We start from the raw sequence: 27,271 nt of genomic DNA, 5'->3' as shown, positions 1-27,271 counted from the left end.
CTGAACTCTGTAACCAATTGGTCTTCATCACCTCTAAGGAATAAAGACAATAATGATTCACTTCCCTTCAGAGCATTCCTACATTAAAAATGGCACAGTAGTCTTTAAAATATTTAATTAAAAGTGATAATGTAACACCTTCTCATGCAAAAAAAAAAAAAAAATCAAACGTAATAGTAGGGAAAAAAAAGTAGAAGTATCTTTCTCTTTCCCCAATGTAATTACTCTGAATCTTAATAGGTATTTCCAAAATGCATTCTCAAAGTTTTGTACTTACTTACATTCCACTATTCTTGAAACATGTTTATAAATAAATGCACTTAATAACTTGCTAAAGGCTCAGAGCCTTTCCATATTTATTGGTTATTAATCAAATTTAGTTTTACAGCTTCAGCTGTGAAATCTTATCACAGATAAGATATCCCAATTTTATAAATCAAAAAACAAAAATAAGGAGACTTGAAGTTGCTCAACAGTAACTCCATGTTGTGCTAGGAATTGACCTTTAACTTCCAGCCTATGGTAACATTATCTAACCACTGACCTATACTCTCAGGCTAATTGGGAAAGACAAAAGTAAAGTCCACAGAAAATTCTTTAAAAAGATGTAAATATTGAGACCCTCGTAGGTATTAAATATCAGTCTACTATTCTGGTCACCTAATTTTTTCTCCAACTTAGAGTAAAAGTCACATTTATGACCAATTTGATATTTCTTCTATATATATGTCAATTGGGACTCATTAGCCAACAGTTATGGAGACAAATACAGGTGTCCACTAATAAAAGGACCAGCACACTGCAAACAATGCACACTTACTGTATTTTAGAAATTCTTGGAAATGCTTTATTTTTAGTTTCATATCTCATCACAAAATCTCTGTGGTCCCTGGGTAGCCATTGTGTCTAGTTGTGTATTATTACTTGAGAGACAAAAAAGCGTCTCTGACAGAGAATGGTTCTGACTCTGCTAGGCTTAGTCTTGACCTCAGCTGTGCCAGTCACTCTATAGAGCATCCAGAAAGAAGATGAAGCTTATGTGAGGGTTAAATTTACAGCTCTCCTCTACAAAAAATCTGATGGTCAGAACTGCCGCTCCCAATGTCCCTTACGCTGTCAAAACAAATTGGTGCCCATAGTTCTCACTCAGATGTTTAAAAAAGAAGCTCTTTCCCTGCCACTGTTACCTCTTGGGTTCACACTTGGCCTTCATGTGAGTGACTCGGGATAGCAATTTGTAGTTGCAGGACACCTTTGAATAAGAAAAATGGATGTCCTCTTCTCTGTTGAACCAAATAATAACCCAATTCTAGTAACAGCTTTAGAACTATGTTGTCGAATTCCTATTAAATTTCATTCTCTAGGCCTAACTCTACAGGACTAGAATTATGTTTATTCAACTGATGTTCATAGTTTCCTGGAAGGTTGTCTGTGGATGAGAAGTGAAAATGTTAAGTAAACATCTTAAAGACTAAAAACAAATCTGATTATTTTGGGAATAGTCAGGTAACAAATTCAAATTCAAATTCACTTTGAAACGGAAAGTTTGAGGTCATGTGGGAACAACCTTTATGTCCTATGAATATGTAAGAAGTAAGAGAAAGACTGAATACATAGGCTGAGCTTTCATACCAATTTTGTCTACCCCATGAAATTTCATCTCTCAGCAACAGCTCTGTATTCTCTCATTTTGATACTTCTCAGTCCCTTTTATTAAATCCTAATGGTTTCTGATGGTTTCTGCAGGATTGGATTGGGTTAGATTGGAAGTATCAAATGCAGATTTGGCTTTTCTTTGCTTGATTATGCAGCTGGATGAGAAGTAGCTTTCCTAGTAGACCTGGGAATCGAGTGAGAATAGACTTGTTGTATGAATGAGCAGATGGGAACCTGACCTTGTCTGGATGTGCTGGGGGGAGAGGGTGGGGAAATCAGTGGCCTGATACCTAGCCACCATCTCTGTTTTTAGCTGTAGCCCTGTACTGTATAGTTTTGGAGGGAAACAGAGCAAGTCTGGCATTTCAGCTCTGTCAATTTATGCCAGAACCTGGGGAAGTTAGTTACTCTGAGTACCAGAATACACATCTGAAAGATGAAAATCAGATCATTGCTATAGGAATTAAAGATTACATCTATCTGCCTGGCACACACACAGCAGGCATTCAATAAATAGTCACTAGAAGGGCACCTGGCTGGCTCAGTGGGAAGGTTATGCAGCTCTTGATGTTGAGGTTGTGAGTTCAAGGCCCACACTGGGTATAGAGATTACTTAAATAAATAAATAAAACTTTAAAAAATAGTGTCTATAGAACTAGTCAGAAAACAGTAAACATTGCCAAGCTACCAGCTGAGACATGAGACATTTCTATCACCAGTCTCTCCTATTAAACTCATTCAAATAGTCTAGAATGACAGAAACATGCAGAACTAGTCTAAAGCTCATAAGGAAAAGAAACCAGAAAGCTCATTCATCCTTTCAACAAATATAAACAAAGAGGACACAAAGATGTCAGTCTGTAAGGTAAGTCATGTACACATATCACTATATTGCACCGTAGGACAAAATATGGGCCACAAGACAGAGTTAAGCTGCTGTGGACCTTTGAGTAAGGAAATATTTCAGTTGAATTACCATACAATATTATATTGAAAGGTATGTTTAAACAGGGCTCTATAGGCAGAGTGGGTAAATAAGGTATGTTTATGTTATAGTGACTAATTCAATTTGACTAAAGCATGAGTAAATGAAAAGGGAAAGTGTGAGATAAGACAAAAAAGGTAGGTTTGGACCATACCATAGAGGCCAGGCTAAGGAATTGGAGTTTTTTTTTCAACAGAGAAATAATATGATTGATATGATATTAGCTTTATTAGTCGTTGATCTAGAAGCTTTATGAAAGAAAGAGTGGACACAAGAAATACCAAATCCAATGAGGAGATTGCACAGTAAGACAGGGGAAGGATTGTGATGGGCTGATTTCAGGTGAGAACAATGGTATTAGAGGGGATTGGACTCAAGAGTTAGGAGAACTGGCAAATATGCTGCTAGTAAAGAAAGGAGGGTATGTATTTCTAACTTCTTTTTGTTATCAAAATAAAAACATAGATTGATTCTGTCTTTATTTTAGTTAGAATAATGGACTGTTTTTAGCTTTCTGTTAATAAAGTACCTAATAAATGTGAGATGTTTAACAACCAGTTTTATCATCTGCCAATATTATTGCATTAGGAATTAAAACAAAACTTAACACCTATGAAAAATAAATAAATAAAAATAAAAACTTAACACTATATTTGACTTCTCTGTTTTATTCTTCCTAAGAACACTAATCTTCTCTCATTCTTAGAAGATGGTTCTCAGTCCTGGCTGCTCAGTAGTATCCCCTGGAGAACATTTTAAAAATTCTAACATCTGGGCCCCTGGGTGGTTCAGTAGTTAGGCATCTGCCTTCAGCTCAGGTCATGATCCCAGAGTCCTGGGATTGAATCCCACATTGGGCTGCCTGTCAATGGGAAGCCTGCTTCTCCCTCTCGCATTCCTCCTGCTTCTGTTCCCTCTCTCACTGTGTCTCTCTGTCAAATAAATAAAATCTTTAAAAAAAAAATTTTTTTTTTTTAATTCTAATATCTGGGCTCCAGCCCTAGACAAATGAATCAGAATCTCTGGAAAGTGGACTTGGGCATCAGTGTTTTAAATTCTAGTCTCCCCCGTGATCCCAGTGTTCAGCCTCAGCTAAGAACTGCTGACCTTGAACAAGATATACTGTAATCTATATAAGCACACTTGCTCACATGCTTTTATCCATTCATTGTCAAACTCACCGAGCATGCTCATGGTGGTTCATTCTTGAGTCTCAACTGAAAGGTGTTTCCCCAGAATTCCTGGATGTTCAGAATTCCTCACTGGTCTCTCCTCACTCTACGCCCCTCCAGTTTGGGAGAATAAATAATCCCAATTGCTACCTGTAAGTACAGATATGAGAAAAATCGGCCTGAAAATAAAGTAGACACCACTGGTAGCAGAGAGCAAAGACAAAAAGAACACAGGTCCTTGGTGAATTGAACTACTGTATCAATCAGTCCAGAAGCCCAGTCTACCACAGGACTTCAGGTTTATAAGAACCAAGAAATTTATTTGTCATTTAAGCCTCTTTGATTTGGAGTTTCTATTACCTCCAAAAGAATATCATATTAACAGCCATATTATCAGCCATCTATGTTCTTAAAACAAATGGCTTTAGATCTTTTTGATCCCAGACCAAAATTGGCAAGGTACAAACCTGAAGTGTGACACTTTTTGTAGGATACCCAGCATTAATACTGTTGTCTTAGTGACATGAACACTTGGTCTGTAAGTGCTGCACAGCTGTGAAAACCTGGAGTTTGAAATCTGATGAGTTTTCCAGCTGTATCCTGACCATTTCACTGTGCTCTTTTGTTTTGTTTTTAGCGGCGTAAATTACATGAAGCTTACTCATAGTATTATTTCTGTGACTTTTCTTTTTTCTTTTTCTTTTTTTTAAAGAATTTATTTATTTGAAAGAGAGCACAAGCAGGGAGAAGGGCAGAGGGAGAGGGAGAAGCAGACAGCCTGCTGAGTAGGGATCCTGATGAGGGGCTCAGCCAGGATCATGACCTCATCTGAAGCCAGACACTTAACTGGCTGAGCCACCCACACACCCCTCAGTGAATTTTCAAAAGAAAATAATTCTAAGTTCTAGGCATTGCACATACTCTCGAAATTTAATCACACCCATAATAGTGCCAGAAACTCCTATCAAATTTTATGTGTTGAAAAATATACTGAAAATCCATTTCTTCAAAAGATGCTTCTTAAGATACAGAAGAATGGGAAAATAGAACCAACATTTATATTTGCTTATATGTACATCAGAAAACTCTGAAAGGAAGAAGTTATGAACAGCAGATAATTTCAATGGGAGAGGGGGACTGGGCAGATGAGGATATTGGGGGAGACATACTGCTCTATATTTTTTATACTTTGGGTCTTTGAATTAATGTGATTATATTACCTATATGCGATTTTAGTTAAAATATCACTTTAACAAAAATAAATTTTAAAACTCTAAAATATACTTTTTACTAGAAATACACCCACATTAATTGATTACCTTCAAGAACGCACACAAATGAGAACCCTACCGTCTCCACTCAATGCCATATTAGATTTTTAGCTATAACAATCCTAAATTAGAGATTTCAAAGTCATTTTGTAGAATGGTCTTCTTAGTGATTCGAATTTATTAGGGCATAAAACATTAAGGTCACAAGTGACCCTGAAACCATACAAAATGGGGCAAAGCAGTCAGAGTAACGGGAGAGAAGACATGGCTAAAGATGAAGAGAAGAGGCTGAGTTGGCATTCCAGCCCAGAATATTTGAAGAATAAGCACAACTCACAAATCTTATATCTAACAACTAGACGTCTTACAAATGGTACATGAGGATTGATTTGTTACAGCTCATTTAAGGTTTTCTGCATCATTGTCCTCCAGCTAGCCCCAGCTGCCATTTCAAACCAGATCTTGTTCTCTACTTTCTCATCTCTAGGGATAGACAAGCAGTTCAACTCTAATAACAAAATAAAAACCCTAATAACAAAAATAATGATGCCAGCTAACAAAACAACCCTAATAACAAAATAGCAACCCTAATAACAAAAATAATGATGCCAGCTAACATTAATCAGTGGTGGGTTATACTTATCTCTTCTCAAGTGCATATCTCAGACTCATGCTGAGCATTTAGGAGACACTCACAGACCCAACCAGATTCATTAGAAAATCAACAACAACAATAAAAAAATCAATAATGAAATCACTAATAAACCTTTCTTTTTTTTTTTTTTAATTTTTAAATAGGCTCCACACCCAATGTGAGGCTTGAACTCACAACCCTGAGAGTAAGAGTCACATGCTCTTCCAACTGTGCCAGCCAAACACCCCAGTAAACCTAATTTTTAAAAATTTGCCCTTTGAATAGATTCATAAATTATGGTACACAACACTTTATAATGATATAAAGCTGCTAAAAATAACTGACACCTATATTAAAACATAGAAGAATATGTAACAGGGGTGCCTGGATGGCTCAGTCGGTTAAACGTACAATTCTTGGTTTTGGCTCAGGTCATGATCTCCTTGTCATGAGATCAAGGCCCATGTGGGGCTCTGCGACTGGCATGGAATCTACCTGATGTTCTTTTCTCCTCTGCTCCTAAATCCCCTCTCCCTCTCTCAAATAAATAAATAATACCTTTTTTTAAAATGTAACATAAGATTAAATCTTTAAGGGACAGAATGTCAAATGGCATGTAAACACATGAACAGTTACATAAATTACATTAACAATTACATACCAATTTCATAAAAAAACACACGTGTGGATGAGGCACAGAAGATAATACGCAAGTGTGAAGATAGTTGTATTAGAGAAGCGGGATTATCAGTGGTCCTTTTTTTCCTTTCTCAAAGTTTCTCTTAATCTTGTTGCTACTCCATGTATTATTTTAACTGATGTTAGTCAGCAAATAGAGTCACCTGCATCACAAGATCCAACATATTGGTGAATTTAAAAAGAGAGCAGTTTATTTCTCTCTCCTACAACAGTCCAAATATAAGCCATGCCGTACTGACACGACACTTTGAAGCTATGTGTCTACCTAGATATGCTGTTACCAAGAGGGAGAGAAGAGGATTTGGAAATCAACTAGCCATGTTTTGCCTCACTACTCCCTTCTTTTCCTAAGGTATGGAAATGAGTTTGCAGTTGTTTATGCTTCTAAAAGCATATTAAATGCAAATTTTCCATTCACCCCATCTAGTAACAAGTTCCTTAAATCAATGATGCTGTACCTCTTAATCAAGCACCTAGTACTGCTCTTGTCACCAGACTAAGTTTTATGCTTCCCCTGACCCTCACAATGCTGGCTCCTGCTTCTCATTCAGGTCTCCTCTCACGTGATGCTTCCTCAGAGCTGTCATTCCCAAACCCCCCTACTTTAAAGAAGCCTCTCATTTAGCCATTATGTCTTACCTTGTTGTTGGGTTTTTTTCTTTTTACTTAAATTTTTTTGTCCTTAGGATTTGCCTTCCCACGACGAAACTGGAGTTCCATGAGAGCGGAGACCCTGTTTACCGCAGCCTCCTGTATACAGCATCAGGCACAGTGCCTCACACACAGGAAGAAGACCAAAAAAAATGTTGAGTGAATGTCCAACCCTGCAGTAACTGTAGAGCTGAAGGGTCCCAACAGGGAAATAATAAGAAACACTTGACCATGGGACACCTGGCTGGCTCAGTCGGAAGAGCATGGAACTCTTGATCTTGGGGTCATGAGTTTGAGCCCCACGTTGGGTGTAGAGATTACTCAAATAAGTGAAACTTAAAAAAACAAATACAAAAACAAAAAAAAAGATACTTGACAATGAGTAGTTAAAGTCCTCTGATGTTTTCTCACTGCCCTGAAAAATATCAGGAGAAGAAAAAGATGTTTTGCAAGCTAGTAGGAAAACACCTGATTGTTATCTAAACTTATTTAATCTCACAGGACTGATTCAAGGTGTAGGCATATGCTTCTCAGTAAGAATGGTGTACCACTCAGCTCCATTAAACCTCCTTGTCCAAACTCCTGACCAACTAACTCAACTTCCTATAACCTTCAGAGTGCAAGGTAACAGCTAGTGGTGTTCACAGAAATCATCCTAACCGGGACGGTAATAATGAATAGCCAAAATAATTATAAGTGAATTATTCTTTCCCTTCCTTCCAGTCTGAGGCAAGTACAACACCCACTGAATTCAGCGTACATCTCAGGAAGAATCTGTGGGTGAGGAGAATAAAAGCACTGCTATCCATCTTTCTTTTTTTTTTTAAGATTTTACTTATTTATTTGATAGAGAGAATGTGTGTGCAAACAGGGGGAGTGGGAGAGGGAGAAAGAGACTCCCCCATCGAGAAAGGAGTCAGACTTGGGGCTGGATCCCAGGACCCTGGGATCATGACCTGAGCCGAAGACAGATGTTTAACCGACTGAGCCACCTAGGTACTGCATCCAAGAGGGTGATTTTGTTCTAAATTCAGTTTGCTGACTTTTCAACCAAATTTAGCATTATATGAATTTTTAATAACAGCTCTTAAAGCATGCCTTATAGATAAGCCAGTAACAAATCCTTCAAATGTGCATAGGAGGTAATTCTAGCAAAGGCAAAGTTAAATAAACACAAAAGTGAAGAGATATTCCTTCTGCTAAATTATCAGTAATCATTCCTTAGATATTAAGATCCTAAGATCATACCTTAAATACCAACACCCCACCAAGCTGTGAGGAGATGTTGAAAGATTATGGAAAGTATCTGGCATAATGTTGCTAATGGAGTTTTGCGCTGAAATCATATAATTCATTACATATTTATGACTTCCAAACATGGCACATAGGAAGCCACTTGAAAATCACATTATTCATATGTTATCACCTCTGAGGCTACACAAAGCTTTAGCTTTCATAGAATCATTGATTTAAGAAATCTTTTCTTGAGAAAATAATTTTTTTAAAAATTTTATTTATTTATTTGACAGAGATCACAAGTAGGCAGAGAGGCAGGCAGAGAGAGGAAGGGAAGCAGGCTCCCTGCTGAGCAGAGAGCCCGATGCGGGGCTCGATCCTAGGACCCTGGGATCATGACCTGAGCCAAAGGCAGAGGCTTTAACCCACTGAACCACCCAGGTGCCCCGAGAAAATAATTTTTTAATAAGCTTGAGAACAATCACCAATTTCCAAAAGAGAAGTCATTATTTTCCTTATAATCCAGACCTCCTCTTGGGTTCCACATTTGTGAGTGCCACAGTCTTCATAGGCACTTGGGGGTGTCCCCTGTCTTCTGAACATTTCCAGTGTCCACAGAGAAGCTCACAGCGCCCTCCTCATTTCCTCTCAACAAGTTAACAACCAATAGCTTCTTCACATTTCCCTCCACCAACAGCAAAATAAATTTGAGTCCCCTTCCCATGACATTCCAGATGCATCCCAATTTGGATTCATTTCACTTTCCAGCATCATCTCTCTCTACAAATCCCCTAAGCATACCTGGTCCCTAAAGAAGTCAAAAACATTTATCTCTCTGTGTCATCGTCCATACCATTTATTGAGTCTGAAATGCTGAAATACTGTTCCCTTCCTTCTGTTCCTTCTTCCCATTCATCTTCCAGGGCTCATCTCCATTGCCACTTTCTCCTTCCACCTTGCTCCCATGACATTTTGCTTGTTTATAATAAAATTTAAAATAACATTACTACTACTACTACTACTATAACTATTATCGAGGCCTTACCATGTGCCAGCCAATTTGCTAAGCAAGCATTAACTCATTCAGTCATCACCATTATTATTCCATCTTATAGAGGCCTCTACAAGAATAATTTTTTTTTTCTTTTTAAGATTTACTTATTTAAAGTCATGCAGTTAGGAAGCAGAGAATTGAAATCAAGATACGCTGACTACAGAGATGATGTTCTCTTAGAGCGTTCTGCCTGATACTATAATTAGTATTCATGCCTCTGTCTCTCCATTGATACTGTAAGGTCCTTGAGATGTGGGGTCATGTCTTTGTAGCTCTGTATCCCCACAGTGTCTAGCACTGTGTTTTGTGCATAATAGTTTTAATGCTCAGATACTTCATTGAAGAAACAGAAAAGACGGTGTGGAAGCTTGACAACTCTGTTTTTTTTTTGTTTTTTTAAGGGAAGGACTATTTTTATTTATTTATTTATTTACTTACTTACTTACTTATTTGACAGAGAGAGAGTGTGCAGGCAGAGGGAGAGAGAGAAGCAGACTTCCCACTGAATAAGGTGTCCAACTCTGTGCTCGAAACCAGGACCCTGGGACCATGACCTGAACCAAAGGCAGACACTTAACCAAGTGAGCCATCCAGGTGCCCCACAGACAGCTCTAAGAAAGAAGAGTTTCCTTACACCACTCCTGTCCTCCCATCCACCTCCCATCTTATTAGTAGAGATTCCCCAAACTGCCCATAATCCAAACAGCAGAAGCCGTAGCTCTCCCCGAGCTCCGACACCCACATTAGCTGAACAGTCCTGAGAAGGGAAGCCATGCAATTAGCACATGATGAGCAGCCCACCAGAGGCTCAACGTCTGAGAGTCAGCTAGAAATATGACAACAGTTCGAGCTAATTTCTTCACAGCTGGCAACAGCTTTGTTCTATCTGCAAGCATCACTAGCATGATGTTCATTGAACAAAAACAATTGCCCGATGCAGCTCAGAATGTTGAACCAGAAGTCATCTTGACCTGGGAGACTGCTAGGTTAGATTCTAGACCTATCCTTCTCTCCTCCGTCTCCCACCCATACATGTACTCAGTGAGCAATGCAGCAATATTTCTCTGGTGAGTCAGAGGACCCGCGGATCCTGCATGAGGCCTTTGGCAAAGATGCATTAATGTAATCGGGCTAAGATGATAGCACTGACCGAGCTGCAACACTCACTCACCATACAGACCTTGGTGTCCTGCACAAGTTAGTCGAGTTTTTAAATGTGATTAATGTGCTAACATAGTTTACGATGTGAGATCAAAGATGTAGCCCAGGTTAGCCCTGGAAAAAAAAAATGTGAGAGAGGCAGAAATATAATTCTCACCTCTCCTAATAGCATCACCTTCTGCTTGTGGTATGTGCCCCCTTTATTCCCCTAGACTCCATCCCATTTCTAATTGCAACTAATCTCTGCTAAACATTTCACTGGCAATGGGCCAGTGAATACATTACATTGTTAATTTTAATTTTGATCAAAGTAATACATGCACATCATTTAAAAACTAAAACTTGACAAAAAGCCGTCCTCTTGCCCGTGCCTTCCCAGCCCCTATTCCTGTTTCCCTGTGGTAACTCCTTCCAGCTCTTGTGGTGTTTACATCCATTTGACAAATAATGTGATTATGCTATTATTTCTTGATTTTTGTATTTTAAACATTATTTGCTTCCTTCTATGGGAGATGAGGAATTACCTTTTTTAACACATCCCCACACATACCCAAAAACATACACATATTTCCCCTTCTCCATCTTCCCAATGTAACTACAGCATAGTTTGAAGCTAAACCCAAAATTGAAGATTACCTTATTATGAATCTATTAGTATTGTTTCCAGCTCAGTCATTCAATATGTTATATTTCTTGTAGAACTTTTTATTTCCTAAAAGTTTATACTTTCCTCTATTTTTTTTTTGTTGTTGCCTGATTTTCTATATACCTATCATCAACTCATTCTCAGACTCTCGAGTAGAACTGAAAAGACCCCTCAATGTGGTCAAACACCTCATGTAATCCTTCAACTTAATTTGTTTCCTGGAGACTTCTCTAACAACTCTGTTCTTCCATTACAATTGGGAAGAATTGTTTTCTAGATTTCTTGATACCTACCACTGTGGGGCTTCCTTCTGCCTCATCTTTGGAATTCCTTTTGCCTCCTTCCTGTGTTAGATTCCTTATCTTTTTTATTTCATGCCTTCCTCTTTCCAATTTTACCTATTCATTTTCATGGAGCATATCCTTCCATATTTTTTTGAGAAGGGATGCAGGAGCATCCTTTTTGTTGAGACCTCACATATCTGAAAACACATTTATCCTTATGTTTAAACAGGTACCGAATTTTTGTTTGGTAAGCATATTCTCTTAGAATTTTTAAAGCATTTCTCCATGGTTTTCTAGTTTTTAATATTTAACAGACAGAGAAACTGAGGGCCAGTGTACTCAGTGACAAAACCAAGTCGCAAGATCATGTCTTTCTCTTTTTTTAAGATTTTATTTTTAGTTAATCTCTACACTCAGTGTTGGTCTCGAACTCACAACCCTGAGACCAAGAGATGCATGCTCCACTGACTAAGCCAGCCAAGTGCCCCAAGATCACATGTCTTTAATTCAAGGGTGAGGAATATTTTTCCCCCATAAAACCCAGCCTCTATTTACTAAAGTGTGGAGGGATAATAGGGGAACTACTCCTAGCAGTATTTGTAATTAGATAAAGGGCTCATTTGTAGACCTAAAGGTTGAGTCAAAGGATTTAAGTTATAATGGTGAAATAAGCAGTGATACATAGTTGATTTGAGGGACAGGACCACTCAAATCGCAGGGCACAACTTTTATTACTACCCAATTATGTCAAGCTGGTAGTATATCCTAAAGTTTCTTGGGACTCCAGAAATTGATTGATTTTTTGTTTTGTTTGTTTGTTTGTTTGTTTGTTTAAGATTTTTTAAAGATTTTATTTATTTGTCAGAGAGAGAGAGAGTATGTGTGTGTGTGAGAGAGAGAGAGAGCACAGGCAGGGGAGCAGCAGGCAGAGGGAGAAGCAGGCTCCCTGCTGAGCAAGGAGCCCGATGTGGGGCTCAACCCCAGGACCCTGGGATCATGACCTGAGCCAAAGGCAGATGCTTAACCGACTGAGCCACACAGGTGTCCCTTTAAAGATTTTTTTTTTTAAGTACTCTCTACTCCTAACATGGGGCTCAAACTTACAACCCAAAACCAAGAGTTGCATGCTCCACCAACTGAGCCAGCCAGGTGCCCCCAGAAATTGAGTGTTGAGAGAAAATTCTCCAAGAGTTTCTCACATTTGTGCACATCTTAGAAACAGAAACACTGACTTGCCTTTGTTCCAAACTCTCCTTTCTAGGATGTATGTGTAGCAAACAGCATGATGAGAATCAGATAATGTATTGCATTGGAGCAAAGGGCAAGCTTGCTTTCAGCTCTGGAAGATAGAGATAATGGTTCTCTCTGGAGGAAAAGGCAGATGTGCTTAACTTCCCATTATGAACAACTTGTGTTCCCTCACTCAGTGTTCCTCACGAGTAATACTCCTCACTGCTTATGCAGATGTCACCTGATCCTCTTCACAGTGCCCAACAGAAGTTGGGGCTCAGGGGCTTGACACAAATGCTGATACTCTGGCTACTGCTAGTGCTGTGAGTAATAAAATGTCCTTGGTTTCTGATCTAGGAGTATCATGTCTTCTGCCAGCACCCATGAACTGTGACAGGCTAACTTACTGGCTTGTAAGTAGAATAAAATGTCGGACCCTTTGCAGTTCTTGAAAGAGGTATATACAAATTACATAGGAGAAACATTCGGGGGGATATTTGGATTAAAAAAGAGTTTCCTATCAAAATGATGTTTTTGGCTTAGAAACACAGATTTCAAACCCAACCATAGTCTAGAAGTCTAAAAACAAATATACTTGAAATTTGGCTTCAACAAGTTAAATATTTTTGCAATGCATCTCAAGTGCCTATGTTTCTTCTAAGTATTCAGTATTTCTATGATTAGCATTCTCTATTTTTACAGAGCTCTTCATAAAACAATCATCCTCTAAGATGTGACCACTTGGGAGGCAGCAGGAAGAAGGAACTCTTACAATTAACTCAAGCCTTCAAAGACTATTTCAACTATCCCTGTGCAGCCAAAACAGAATAAAATCTTTCAAATGTCTTAGATACCCTTAACTTAAACTAAGCCATAATACCTGGAAATATCTTTGAATACATGGCCTGTGATTCGTTTCTGCTTTTGGCATCCTTGGCAACACCACTGAATGCGCTAAAGGCTGTGAACTCTGACCTTGTAAAGGGCTTCATGTTCAGTACTAATGCAAGTAGTCTCCATTATCACATCACACTTTAAACACCCAGAATAAAACACCGTGTCAAGAAGAAAACACTTGTTTGCCATCATGTACCATGTACTTCTGATGCGATGAGAAAGGACAGTTTGGAACCCAACATACATGAGAGTAAGTCTCTGGAACACTGTAATTCTAAAAAGTTCATTTATTGTGCTGGCACCTCCCAGAGTCATCCTGGTGGAGAGATCGCTTAAGAAGGCTAGAGGAAGGCTCCAGGATGTACCGAAACAGCGCTCTGATGAACTTTTCTGCTAGAGCCGCGTTAAAGGGAAAAGAACACAGACTATGGATTCAAGAGAATGCTGTTCAAACTCCAGCTCCACTCTGACCAGTCAGGAAGCTCTGGGCAACATTTTTCAGCTTTTCTGAGCTCAACTTCCTTGTCTGGATCCTGGCTGTGGTAATACCCAGCAAGGTCATCTTGAAGACCACAAGTTAAGGTTATGTGCAAATTTCTGGCACATACAGGACTCTTAATAAATATTTACTGAACCTAAATTGCAGAGGGGAGGCTTGGCTTTCCAGATTAAACTGATACAGAATCCTCAGACCCATTGAAAACCTGATGTCTCTATTTAAAATAAGAGACATTTTCTTCCTTATGTAAAGTGTTTCTTCTTAAAGTTAAGAAAAGTTAACCTCTTTCCTGATATTACTGCATTAAGATGAAAGTGGAAAATAGATGTGATACCAGCTAATAGACAGCCTTGAATGCCAAGTAGGGAATTTGGGCTTTATTCTATGAGGAAATCGTTAACGTTTCTAAACTAGGGAATGACAGCTTAAGGAAAATTACTCTGATAGCAATGAATGAAATGATTTGGTGGTGGTTAAAGAGTGCAGAAGAAAGATTGGTTAGGAGGTCATTTAAATACTCCAGAGCGGAGTCATCTGACATTGAGATAATGATGGTAGTATTGATGGACCTGACATGAGGTCAAAAAATCTCTTAGTGGCTATAAACTGCTCACGGAAAATGAGATGCATTTACCCTTCTGATGATAATGTGTTTATCATACAGTTATCCCAGTAACCACTTCACAAAATAATTCCTTCAGGTAGTTGATAGTTTTACGTATCACTCTTAATAACAGGAATACAAAAATGTGTCTTGGCCTGACACTTTTTTCAAGATTTTTTTTATTTATTTGAGATACAGAGAGAGAGAGAGCATGAGCAAGGAGCAGGAGCAGAGAGAGGGAGAAGCAAACTCCCCACTGAGCAGGAAGCCCCACAAAGGGACTCGATTCCAGGACCCTGGGGTCATGACCTGAGCTGAAGGCAGATGCTGAACTGACTGAGCCACCCAGGCACCCTCAAAACAGACACTTTTAAGCAAAGTTTATGTATTTAGTCTGACACAAACTCTTCAGTCTTGAGGGAGGAGGATAGAAAAATTATCTTGAAAAGACGAGACATGAATTTAAGAGTTCAGTGAAACAAAGTCAAAATTTTGGCTTAAGCTTTTAGTTTATAAACATTTTAATAAGCTTTTTATACAATGAGGATAGGAAATAGACTAAGAATAGAAATACACTGAGCATCCTATTGGAGGACTAAGTGAATATACAGGGTTCACCAATTGCAGGGAATCGTGGCTAATATTTCAGGTTATGTGGGGCAAAAGAAATCATCTCATTATTTGTGTTCCTTTTATGACTGGAAACTCATCCTCTCAAATATTGCCATGGTTTTCAGTAAGCAAGATCATTTAGGTTGGCCATCTCAGGGGCTATTAAGAAATATTGGGTGGACATTACTAGGTTCATGTGCTTGTTTACTTCTTTCATTTTTCTCTTTGCTGACCAAAGGAAATTACAAACCATTATGTGCAACTGTGCCATCATTACAGATTTATGAGAGAAATAAATGACTCCTTTGATGGATTTAAGAATGTAGAAGGCTTAAGTAGATGCTTTCCTCAAAACATAATTCCATTTCCCATTGCCAAACCTGACCTCTCGCAAACCCCCTCCTTTTTATAACTACTAATCCTGATGTAAAGAAAACAGAATATTGGAGAAAAATAAGTTTCATATAACCCACCAATACAATATTTGATTCTCCAAACAAATCTGTAATTATTTTCAGTATCTGTCTACTTAAGGACAAGGTAAGTTTCACCAAAAAGGTTAGTTCGCTAATGATAAAGAATGGCATAGAAAAGCTCATCAGTGCTAAAACACGCCCCTCCAAGTATGACAATTTTAATCGACTACATCTCAAATAGTTAGGAATAACTGAACATTTTTGAGTATGAAATTCTCAAATCAAAACTGGAATGAGTTAAACTTGCCAAGAAGATGCAAGGCAACATAGTTCCGTGAAGTTTTGAACAACTATGATGCCAAAAGCATGGTTTTAATAAATCCTCACTCAGTCTTGATCAGGGAGTGGTAAGAAAGCCAATGATTAGTAAGGCAACCGATCAAGCTGCTTACAAAGCCAAGTCCTTTCAGTACTAAAGATGGGAGAAATCGAAGTGGGAGGAGAAGGAATATGTTAAATTGCGAAAGGAGCCCACAGATGCCTCCCATTCCTGTATGCACGCCCCGATATGCACTTTGACTTCGTATCATGTGGATGAGCCTGGGCAAACCTCCTGATGCTGACAGCCATGTGGATCTCCCTTGAGCAGACACAGAGTCACCACCAGACATATGTAGAGGCTTACAGCCCCAGCTGAGCCCATTTCGCTGAGAGAGAACACCCCGCCAACCCACAACTGTAAGAAACATAGCTATTGTTTTAATCCAAAGCTTTTGGACAGCGCATTGTGCGGCCAGAGCTGAAACAGAAAGTGGTATGAGAACTGGAGGGCTGCTGTGACAGCAACTGAGAATAGGCAGCTTTGGGACCAGGTGGGAGACAGAGATTGGAAAGGCGGCAAAAAATAAATGGTAGCCCAATTTGGGAAAACAGTTTGAACATTGTAAGCAGAGGCCAATTGGTGCATATAGTAGTGAAGCTGTGAAACAATCCCAAAGCTGATGTCTATGCTAATTCGGAAGACAGGAAATTGGCCTAATGCATCTGTAGGTTTGGCTAAGGAGCTTCCCTGGAAAAATGTTAAAGGAGTGGTTTTATTTTGATTTTTGAATTGCATAAGATAAAGTACAAAACAGAGATGAGCAAAAGAGGGAACTGTAACTTTCCTCCAGAATTCTACAGGCATTATAAAGGAGTCAGGGGTTGAGAGCATAGAAAATGAAACTATTTCCTATTTCTGGTCTCTCTAGCCATTAAAGATTCTCAAAGTAAGAACCGATGTCAAGGTAAAGATCCAAATCAAGGGTGTGGATGAAAGACCACTGAATGGTGTACGGGAGTCCCAAGAATCTTCAGGATGCTGTACCCCAGCACCCTGCTATGCAGCCTGAAATTGAAAGCAGCCTTCTCAGAAAGAGTTGGGTTATGTGCCTGGAGGGCATAGTGTGGGGCCAAATTAGACTCAGGGGAAGCCCACAAGTTTTTAAGAGTGTTGCACTGGCCCGAATCAAAAAATGCTACCTGCTTCTTGAGTAGAGGGAACCCAGCAACATACGCCCGGCTAAACTTCAGAATTGCTTTGGACAATTTTTTTTATGTGTTAGCAAAAGTTTATACTCTGAGTGTTACTTCTCCCTGCCACCCCCACCCACCATTTAAAGTCATCTCTACAACCAACATGGGGCTTGAACTCATGACTCCAAGATCAAGAGCTGCATGCTCCACCAACTGAGCCAGCCAAGCCACCCTCTGTTGATTACTCCTTAAGACCATTAGTATGTACAGTGGTCCAGGGGTGAGAGTTTCATTTCCTGGTGACTGAAACTAGAACCACAACAAAGTAGCCCACCCACAATAGCAGTTACATTCTTTCTTGGATCTTAGGAAGTTGGCAACTTTGCATATTAGAAACTAGGTGAGGTCAACCATTTTAATTAGTAACCCTTGAATTCTCGATTATCAGAACAATAAGCTTTGATGAAAACTGTGCCAGTTTCACTAATTCGAATTGCAGTTTTTTCCTTCCCTGATCTAATCTATAGGTGGTAGGTGTTATGACCCCAAATCCTCATCAGAGTGTCCTACTTCATTTTTTATGCTGAATAGAAAGGGATTTGTGTCAGTGGTTCCTGGCCGGGGGTGGGGGGGCGGCAGCGGGGGAGACAGGCTCTAGTACTTATGAACTATAAACAGAAATATCACAGTTCTTCCTGAAATGATAGCTCCCTAATTGTTCTAAGTCATACCTGTTGTACGCTTCAAAGGGCCGCTGAGAAAGGAGCAAATCATGTTAATCTGGCCAAGTACAAGAGCACATGTTCAGCCCCAATGTTTTTGGCCATATGATGAAGGATACAAGAAGTAAAGAAGGTAGGGCTTCACCTCGGAATCTCGTCCATATCTGGACCAGTTGCATGTCATAAGATCCTGGACTTCCCTCCTGATGCCTTAGGATAAACTTAGGGGTGCGGGGTGGTGGTGGCAGAGTCCTGTGACATGAATAAGATTTTATAAGTAGGAGAAATGTGAATGATTTGTGGCCAGGAGGCAGACTGCTAAACTGCAAAAAAAAAAAAAGAGCCACATATTCTTCCCATTCCTGAACACAAGCCCTTTTCTTTTTTTTTTTTTTTAATTTATTTTTTATTTTCAGCATAACAGTATTGATTATTTTTGCACCACACCCAGTGCTCCATGCAATCCGTGCCCTCTGTAATACCCACCACCTGGTTCCCCCAACCTCCCACCCCCTGCCCCTTCAAAACCCTCATATTGTTTTTCAGAGTCCATAGTCTCTCATGGTTCACCTCCCCTTCCAATTTCCCCCAACTCCCTTCTCTTCTCTAACTCCCCATGTCCTCCATGCTATTTGTTATGCTCCACAAATAAGTGAAACCATATGATAATTGACTCTCTCTGCTTGACTTATTTCACTCAGCATAATCTCTTCCAGTCCCGTCCATGTTGCTACAAAAGTTGGGTATTCATCCTTTCTGATGGAGGAATAATACTCCATAATGTATATGGACCACATCTTCCTTATCCATATGACTTAACAATTCAGACCATCAAGAGCTAGAATCTATTTTTCTACCCCTTAAATCTGAACTTAATCATATGATTTTGCTTAAGCTAATAGAACATTGCCAGTGTGACATGAATGGAGGCTTAGAAAGTGCTAGTACATTCAAGCTTGCCCTCTGTTGCTGCTTGGAGTCTTTCTGCCACCATGTAGGGGAGCCTGGGCCAGCCTGCTAGAAGTCCCCGGCTGTCACACCAGCTGACACAGACTACCTCCCATCCTGTGAGGGACACTCTCCTAGACCACACCTGGCTTGGCCAACCCAGTCCAGACCAGAAAGGGCTCCCAACCCCTACACAACCATGAGAAATATAGATGTTGTTTAATCCACTAAATTCAGCTATGGTTTTTAGCCAGAAAAATCCCATGGATAAAAAGGTGTCCCCCTAAAGAAGTTTGTTCTTTGGGATTATAACAAGAGCAGAAAAGATAAAAGAGCCTATAACACAGAGCAAGATTTTACAGAAAAGTTTCTAAAGGAAAACAGAAAGAGCATATAATGCAAAGGGCATTTAATGGAGAGGAAAACAAAAGACAGCACCATTGACACATCCAGAATTTAATTTTTAAAACAAAAGCCAGAGTTCTCCAAGGAATCTACAAATATTCAGTTCATACATCAGTAGTCTTAGCTACTGCAGCAGTGAGCAACTAGAATTTTCCTCTCCAGTTTAGGTGAGTAGATCATGAAATTGTGAGCATCGTTCTATAATTCTGAGGCAGGAAAATTATCTCATATTTTTAGAAAAATTTTCACCAAGGAGAGAGATAAAAAAGAGTCATAGTATTTTAAACAACAATAAAAATTAATCAGATTATCTTAATACCCTGAGTCTTCTCATCAATCAAGAATATATGTAATGAATAGATTACATTCAACGGGTCTCAGGACCTTTCTACTTGCTCCACTTGCGTTTCCATGTTTCAAATATCACCTTCTGGTGATGCCTTTCCTGACCACCCTTTTTGGAATTGTATACTATTTCCTATTTCCCTTCTCTGCTTTATTCTTCTTCATACTTACAACTTCTCCTGTACTATATAACTAACTCATTTGACTTATGACCTCTCTCTCACTAGAATGTAAATTCCATAAAAACAAGGACCTTTTTTCTGTGTTTCTTATTGTTATATCCCAAACACCCCAAAACTGACAGGTTCATGGTAGACCCTCAGTAAAAATTTTCACTGAATGAAAGAATTGATTCTTTGGTCAATACATTGCTCTTTGATGTTGTGCTAGCAGATGCTTTTGATTTTCATTGCCAAAACAAAACACAATGTGACCTAAATGTGATATCCTGCTCACAGCCATAATGGATACTTTCAAAAGGAGGTAAACTTCAGTAGGAATCCAGCCACTTGCCCAGAGCATCCTAAGAAAATAGAGAACTGCAAAGCTCCCACAATGATCTGTTTGTGCCTTGAGGCATGAGATTCTATTACCTTTTTCTTAATATTCATATTAAGACTGCAGTATTATGACTGGTCATAAAATTATCTAGCCCTTTCTAATTCATCCATTGACTAAATCTATGACCTCCCAGGGTAGTAAATTCCACAGGTTGGCCATACACTGGGTGAAAAAATATTTTCCTTATGCTTTTTTTTTAAATTCTGAGTTTATATCATCCATTAATTTTGCAAAATGAGTGACCCTTGGCTTAATATTTGGAAGACACAAAATTACGTAAATTGAGCTTGCAATAAAGATGTCATTTTGGTCGTTCTCTATGATCATGCTCCATTTATCAAGGGAACATGTGGCTGTGTTTGAAGGGTAGGAATAGCTCACTGTTTTCCTTTTAGGTTTTTACCCTCGTAGGAGTACAGAAAGGACGTGTCAGGACAGAGATAAAGGGAAAAGGAGAAAAGGAAAACAAACAAATAAGGGCCATGTGAGACCATCCAGACTGTGGGTCACTATCGTTCTACTCAGGTTTTTTTTAATTGCTATGGTCTAAGATGATAAGATAAAGAAAATTGATACAATCAGTTTTAAAGCTAAATTTTTCGTGGGTAACCATAACAAGCATCTGAACACTTCTATCCCTAAGGTTAGAAGCAAATGAATAAAGAACAATTTGCTCTTGATGGGATCTTATTTTTAAGGCTAAGGCTGCCTTTAAAACCCATTAACAAAGTATTTCCTAATATAATGGCTGCATGGGATTCGGGGGTGTGTGTGTGTCATTTTTCACAGGCTGTAGTCCATTTCACTGAAATGTGTGATATCAGCTAACAAGGTGCAGTCTGCTACCTGCCACATGATCAGTCAGGTTGGGGGTCTCAGTGGGATTAAGCCTTGGAATACACAAAGATTGTTTGTTTATGTATTTACTTATTTATCTTTCAGATTTGGAAATTCAGAACATTACTCTCTATGTACTAATTACAAATTTTGGTGAGAACACAAGATTCTCCATTATTTGATATTGGACTTCCAATTAAGTTTTTTAAGGGTTACATAGAGTTTTAATACAGAGCAAGAAATGATAGACATACCTGTGTGAAACAGTGAAGCATTCTGGCACTTGGGGTTTTTAGGAGATGAAAAATGTGCACGTGAAAAATAGTCAGTATTGCAGATTACAATACACCGTGTATGGACATCGACGTGGGTTGGCACACATGAATTAGGAAAAAAAGCATCACAGGCTGGAAAGGATTTGCCAATCATCTGGTACGATGTAAACATTTTACCGAAGAAGAAATGAGCGCTTGAGAAGTGATGTATTCAAGATAATGGAGCTGCTTAGTGGAAGGCAGAAAGGTCAGGCAATCGTGCTGTCCTCGATGGCCAACAATTCTGTCTGTGTCACAATACAATAGGAGGACCATTCGACATGTGGTCAAATGCTGGTCCCTCTAAGATTTCATTCCAGGCCTTGACCGCTCAAGTTCAAAGAAACCTGCTCCTCTTTCTCAAGATCTGGAACACCAGAAAGACTACTTCACCTTGGTCATAATCAGTGGGAAAAGCAACTTATAAATAAGCATACAAGGAAAGAGCTACCATGATGCTCCTTCCTCTCCGACGGCCTCCCTTCCACCGCTAACCCCCACCCCCCGCCAAAAGATGAGCCTTTTCAGTCCTGTACCAGCAAAGCATCTGACACACGGATGGGTATGTTGATCTAGCACATACTAAAATATTACTTCCAAAAAAATATATTACTTCCAAACCCATGATTCCAGTTCTCTTTACACTATGGCACCTAATTATAACTTTAGGTCACATACCATGGGTCTGGTCAAAGGCTTGGAGTCACGCCACTGTTGCTTCTACTATTACTAATTCTCTATTCTTTGGAGATATTTTTATGCTTTCTGTGTCATTCTGTCACATGGAGTATGTTGTAATGAGTATATTTATGAGTCCAGCCATTGGGAGTGGGAACTGATGTATTATGTAGCCTTGCACCTCCTGTGCAGCTGAATTATAACACAGACCTTAACAGCCAACAAGTCTGTGTTCAGAGAAAAAAAGAATTTCCAAACATAAACCATGTTCTTGGCACTAGCCTCGAACACTGGACATTCATAACCCACAAATGCCCAGACTATAAATTTGCAAGTTGCATTAATATGGCAGTAAAAGTCACTCTTCTGAAAGCTGCACTTGTAAAATATTTATAAATTCACATGGTTGTTCCTGGCAAATAACTACATCTGTCAGCTCTGTCTTTTTGCTCCCAAAGCAGCAGGGTTGGTGTCCTGTGTAATTCACAATATGTTCGTAAAAAATTATTTTGGAAAAATCAAGATGGAAGATATTTTGTTCTAGGGGGAAATATGTCTGTTCCTTCAATGGTCTGGTGCTACTGTTTGATCTCCTGAGATTTTTTTTTCCTCATCAAGGATTTTTCTCTGAACTTGTTTTCATTTTATTGGATTTATCTAGTTTCCAAATTAGCAAGCTAACTCCTGTGGGGTTGTCTTTAAAATCCCATATTAATACATACAACACAGTGGACTTTTTCAGTTCTGAGGTCAATATGTATTGATATGTGAAGAAGTTTTCTATGTCTATTATCACCTCCCTACAGTATTTAGGAGACATTTACATAGGGAGCTGTCTTTCCAGACCTGTCCAAATAATCATCTGATTGTTTATCTTTAATATGGGAGAAAAATAAAAAGAGAAGACACCAGATGACATTTTCAGACAGATGTATGCCATTTAGGGTTATTGTTTTCAGCCTACTGTTTCTAAAAAAACAACAACAACAAAAAAAAACCTGCCCTCTGAAATCATTTCTACTAACAAACTGAATACTTGACAACAAAATGTACTCTTGTATTTATGTTTATGTAATTTTTACAGATATCTGGCATTTCCTTCCCTCTCCTCCAAGGGGGGTAAAAAAAAGATTTAGATTGCTTATAATTGAAATACATTTGTTATACAGACAGAACAGCTAAAGGTGAGATCAAAAATATAAAACATCATATAGTATTATGGTCCTTAACTTTTTCTGGATAATGCATCCTCTTAAGAATCTGGTGAAAACTTTGGGTTCTTTCTACAGAAAAATGTAAGTGGGTAAACACACACACACACACTCTACACACGCCTCTGCATAAAAATTCAGGTGTTCAGAGACCACCAATGCCACTTCACTGACCACCACAGAGGAAGGAGAAAGAAACTGTGTACCACAAGAAGTTAGAATAAAACTATCAGTACAACTAAGCGCAGAATTTACCTCTCATCTTTGCAGCCAAAGTAAAAAGGATAAATCAATGGGTTGCATAGGTATACATGTCCATGTTTAATAGAGGAATACATACCAGGTTTTCAGGAGACATATTTTAAGAGGGATTTGTCAGGTAGATGGATAGTTGATTAATAATTAAACATTCAATGAACAATGTCTTTAACAGCAGTTTTACGAAGGTGTAAAACTATTTTTTACGTGGCCATTTTTACATTGTTCCCTTAATAAATCCTGCGGCTATCCTTATTAAATAGTAATTTTTATGAGCAGTTACACCAGCGGAGCCTAGGGAAACTGGCTTCTGTATCTGGCCTGACACAGAAGCACATGACTTTTCTCTCGAGAAAGCCCCAGCCTCCATAAGGCTCAAAGTGCTTGCAGTGGCCTTTCCTCAATTACACCTACGCCAGCCGGGCATCTGCGGAAACTGGGCGGATTTGCTGCCCCACCCACCTTGTGGGCCTCAGTGGGACGAAGGTAACTTGAAGTAAGACACCAACAGATACATGAGTTAAAAGGTAGAGCTTAGGGCGCCTGGGTGGCTCAGTGGGTTAAGCCGCTGCCTTCGGCTCAGGTCATGATCTCGGGGTCCTGGGATCGAGTCCCGCATCGGGCTCTCTGCTCAGCAAGAGCCTGCTTCCTCCTCTCTCTCTCTCTGCCTGCCTCTCTGCCTACTCGTGATCTCTCTCTGTCAAATAAATAAATAAAATCTTTAAAACAAGAAAAAAAGGTAGAGCTTAAAACCACAAATAGTTTAGAGTGGGACTGAAGTCTTGTCTGACTTAATTTCTGCACATTCTGGGGAACTGTATGGTGTATGTGTTGATCTTTTTTCAGCCCTAAAGCTGCTCCAGTCAGGCTTATCACCTGGGAATGGGAGAGAACTGACTTTAGACCAACTCATCCATCACTGAAGAAAAGAGATACCGGTGAGGAAAATGCAAAGCAAAGGAAGGAAGAGTATTATTAGATCACTAGATGGAAATGGATTGCCTGATTATATTGACCCATCAAGTGCTATTCTGGTGATTAGCAGCTCAAATCATATATATATATATTAGCAGCTCAAATCATATATATATATGATTTTTTGTTCAAAGAAATGGTCACATAATCTGCTTTAAAAGATGATAGTATGACATCTTACCAAGTCAAAAGAGCGAAATTTCTTGCTAAGATGCTTAAGACAGCAAGCAAGCCCCGGTATCATCTGTGTAAATAAGGTCAGGATAGCCATTGTTTCCCTCCACAAATGGAGGGTGGGGTTGGGGGTTTACTCTGTGGGATTCAGTCAGTTTTGTGCGGGGCACAGTTTATGAAAAGAGGTTTCAACCTTTGGGCCTAGAAAGCCTTGGCTGCATATCCATAGCAGTGCCTGGGGTTAATTCAGGGGCTAGAAAATCCTAAAAACAGCAGCCTTCTCCAGAACTTTCTTTTGAGTGACATCTGGGGTAAATTAAGTTTCTGTTTAGTCCTGGCTTTCACTACAGATGTGAAGGTGTAAATGTGCTTTCCAGGAACTGTAGATTATATGGTCATGATGTAGACCACTTTTATTAGGAGCTCAAGTACCACATTTCCAGAAATATGAAGAATGACAGCAAGGAAAAAAGCCTTTAGAGCTTAAATTACAACCACATCTAATGAACTCAGAGGTGTTTTTCACTTACTAGGGTATTGCTTTTCAACTCCTGTAGCTTAAATGAATCTAGTGATCATAACAGTAAATATGGGTTCCAAAGGTATCCCAAGAGGTATCATTAGTCACATATTACATCCTTTTCTAATTTGTACACTTTCCATGTTTCAGGGTTTCACAGGACTGCTGAAACCTCCAGAATTTCATGTTTCCCTCAGCAGTCTACAATAACCCTTAGTCTGAATGACATGTATTATTTCCTCCGCAAACATGTGATGTGGGAAGCTTAGTAAAAGATTTATTATAAGAAATGGTTCGATGTTTTATTTCCTCCCTTAATTGAATACATTATTGCTCCGTGTTTAGAAATGCTGTGTTGATGTATTACACCTTGGAACAACTATGCACATGCCATCTGCGGCAGGAAGGTTTATTAGACTACAAATCAGGATACAGATGTTGGAGGGAAAGCTCTGTATGTTAAGTCATAATACATTATGGCACATTTTAAATCTGTAAATCATGGTGGTCCAGCAGTTTTTACTTTTAAAAAATTAGATATTGGTACTTATGAAAATGAAGGAACTGGAAACCCTCTCTTTCATCATACATATGCTTAGGAAAGAGATAACCCACTGAGGTGGTTGCTATGTCCAGTAGATGGGAAAAAGGACTAAGTAACTTCAAAAGAAAAATCTCACCTTCTCATTCCTTAATGCTAGCTTAAAGAGCCATGTTTAAAGTCAGCACTCAGAAGCAAAGGAGAAAATACATCATCTGGGAGTGTAAATGATCACATATTTATTGATCCCTTTCACAAATTTAAATTTTCCATTTATTCCAAAGAGCAAGTATTGAGTACCTGTAACTTGCGAGGTGATACCGTGCTCTAAGGTTTTATTAAAATGAGACTCACTTGTTTATTTTGATGCAAGAAGAGCTGTTGGATTTCTTTCTTTCCCAGACTATTTGAAGCTCAGACCTAATAATGGACAAAGTGCCTCCAGAAACTTTACAGGAATATACCAAGTGCTTCATTGGTCAAAAGGATTAACAGGATGAAGCTTGGCCAGTGCCGCTGAGAGGATTGCTTTCCTGAGAGATGATGTGATTCTCTTCCATTAGATTCTCAAAAATATAACTCAATTGTACCGATCTTAAATAAATAAAATCCAGGAAGCTCACACTTTCAAAAGGGATGAGTGTTCTACAGATTTATTGATCTTCTGCACTCTTCTTCAGGTGTCTGGGGGAATCATTAACAACACTTTGTTCTGATCTACTCGCCTGTCCGAGGCTCTTCCAGCCTCTACAAATACATCTGTGCTTTACTCATCATGCTTATTCTATAATAAAGCCCCAGCATTCCTGGCATTTATAACTGGGAGGGAGGCTTAAGACTTATAAAAATTAGATTATATATGCCTTTTAAGTAGGGTGTAGATTTTCAAGACAAAGTGGTCTTCTCTTTCGCTGGAACTATTCAGAAAAGAGTCTGCCTTTGGTTGAGCAGCACAGGCAAATGCAACAATTCGAGAAATCACTGTAAAAATGCACATGTCCCCATGAAAAGGAGAACATTTTACTTTCTCTTAAGCGGAGTCAAACAGGTGATTATTCTTAGCCATCTATCACATTTGTGTCACAATTAAGTTGCATGGTACTGTCACATACATTGTCTCATTTGCCATAAAAAGGGCAGTATGTTTTCATTCATTCCTTAAATTTTCATGAGTACTTATCGGTGCCAGGTATCTTGCTCTGTACTAGGGATGTTAGAGTGAATGAGACACGTTCTTGGCAAGCTTACTTTCTAGTTGAAGAGTGAGATGGAAGTCATTAGATCATTCTAACATGCTATTAAGCAGATACAATGAAGTATTGAAGCAACACAGAGTTAATGGTATCATAGCCTCATTTTATAGAAAAGCAAACTGTTCAGTAGTATTAATATTAATAGTATAGGATAGTTTTAAATATTAATGAGAAACTATTAAAGTACCTAATACAATGCCAGTCCATAGTAAGGACTCCATAAGTGTTATTACTAAAAAGGTAGCATGAGGGGCAGGCACCTGGGGTGGCTCAGTTGGTTAAGTGTTTCGCCTTCAGTTCAGATCAT

The 27,271-nt window shown here is 39.0% G+C and overlaps 1 protein-coding gene across 4 annotated transcripts in view; it reads right to left on the bottom strand.

Annotated features, from left to right (window-relative positions):
• Positions 1–27,271, bottom strand: part of LOC309845359 (uncharacterized protein) — a 151,568-nt gene continuing 124,297 nt past the window's right edge. Inside the window, exons 9-11 of one of the 4 annotated variants that reach the window (XR_014301230.1) lie at positions 7,057–7,192; positions 3,823–3,963; positions 1–33 (exon numbers count right to left, since the gene is read on the bottom strand). The gene's annotated coding sequence lies outside the window, so the exon portion shown is untranslated. Of the gene's footprint in view, positions 34–1,469; positions 1,841–3,822; positions 3,964–6,417; positions 6,561–7,056; positions 7,193–27,271 lie in introns of those variants that run through there. The other 3 variants (XR_014301232.1, XR_014301231.1, XR_014301233.1) reach the window with 3 other exon arrangements.

Source organism: Mustela nivalis (genome assembly GCF_964662115.1).
Source record: "Mustela nivalis genome assembly, chromosome: 12".
NCBI lineage: Eukaryota > Metazoa > Chordata > Mammalia > Carnivora > Mustelidae > Mustela > Mustela nivalis.
The sequence above is the reverse complement of the archived record's forward strand: the minus strand, read 5'-3'. Positions and strand labels throughout refer to the sequence as shown.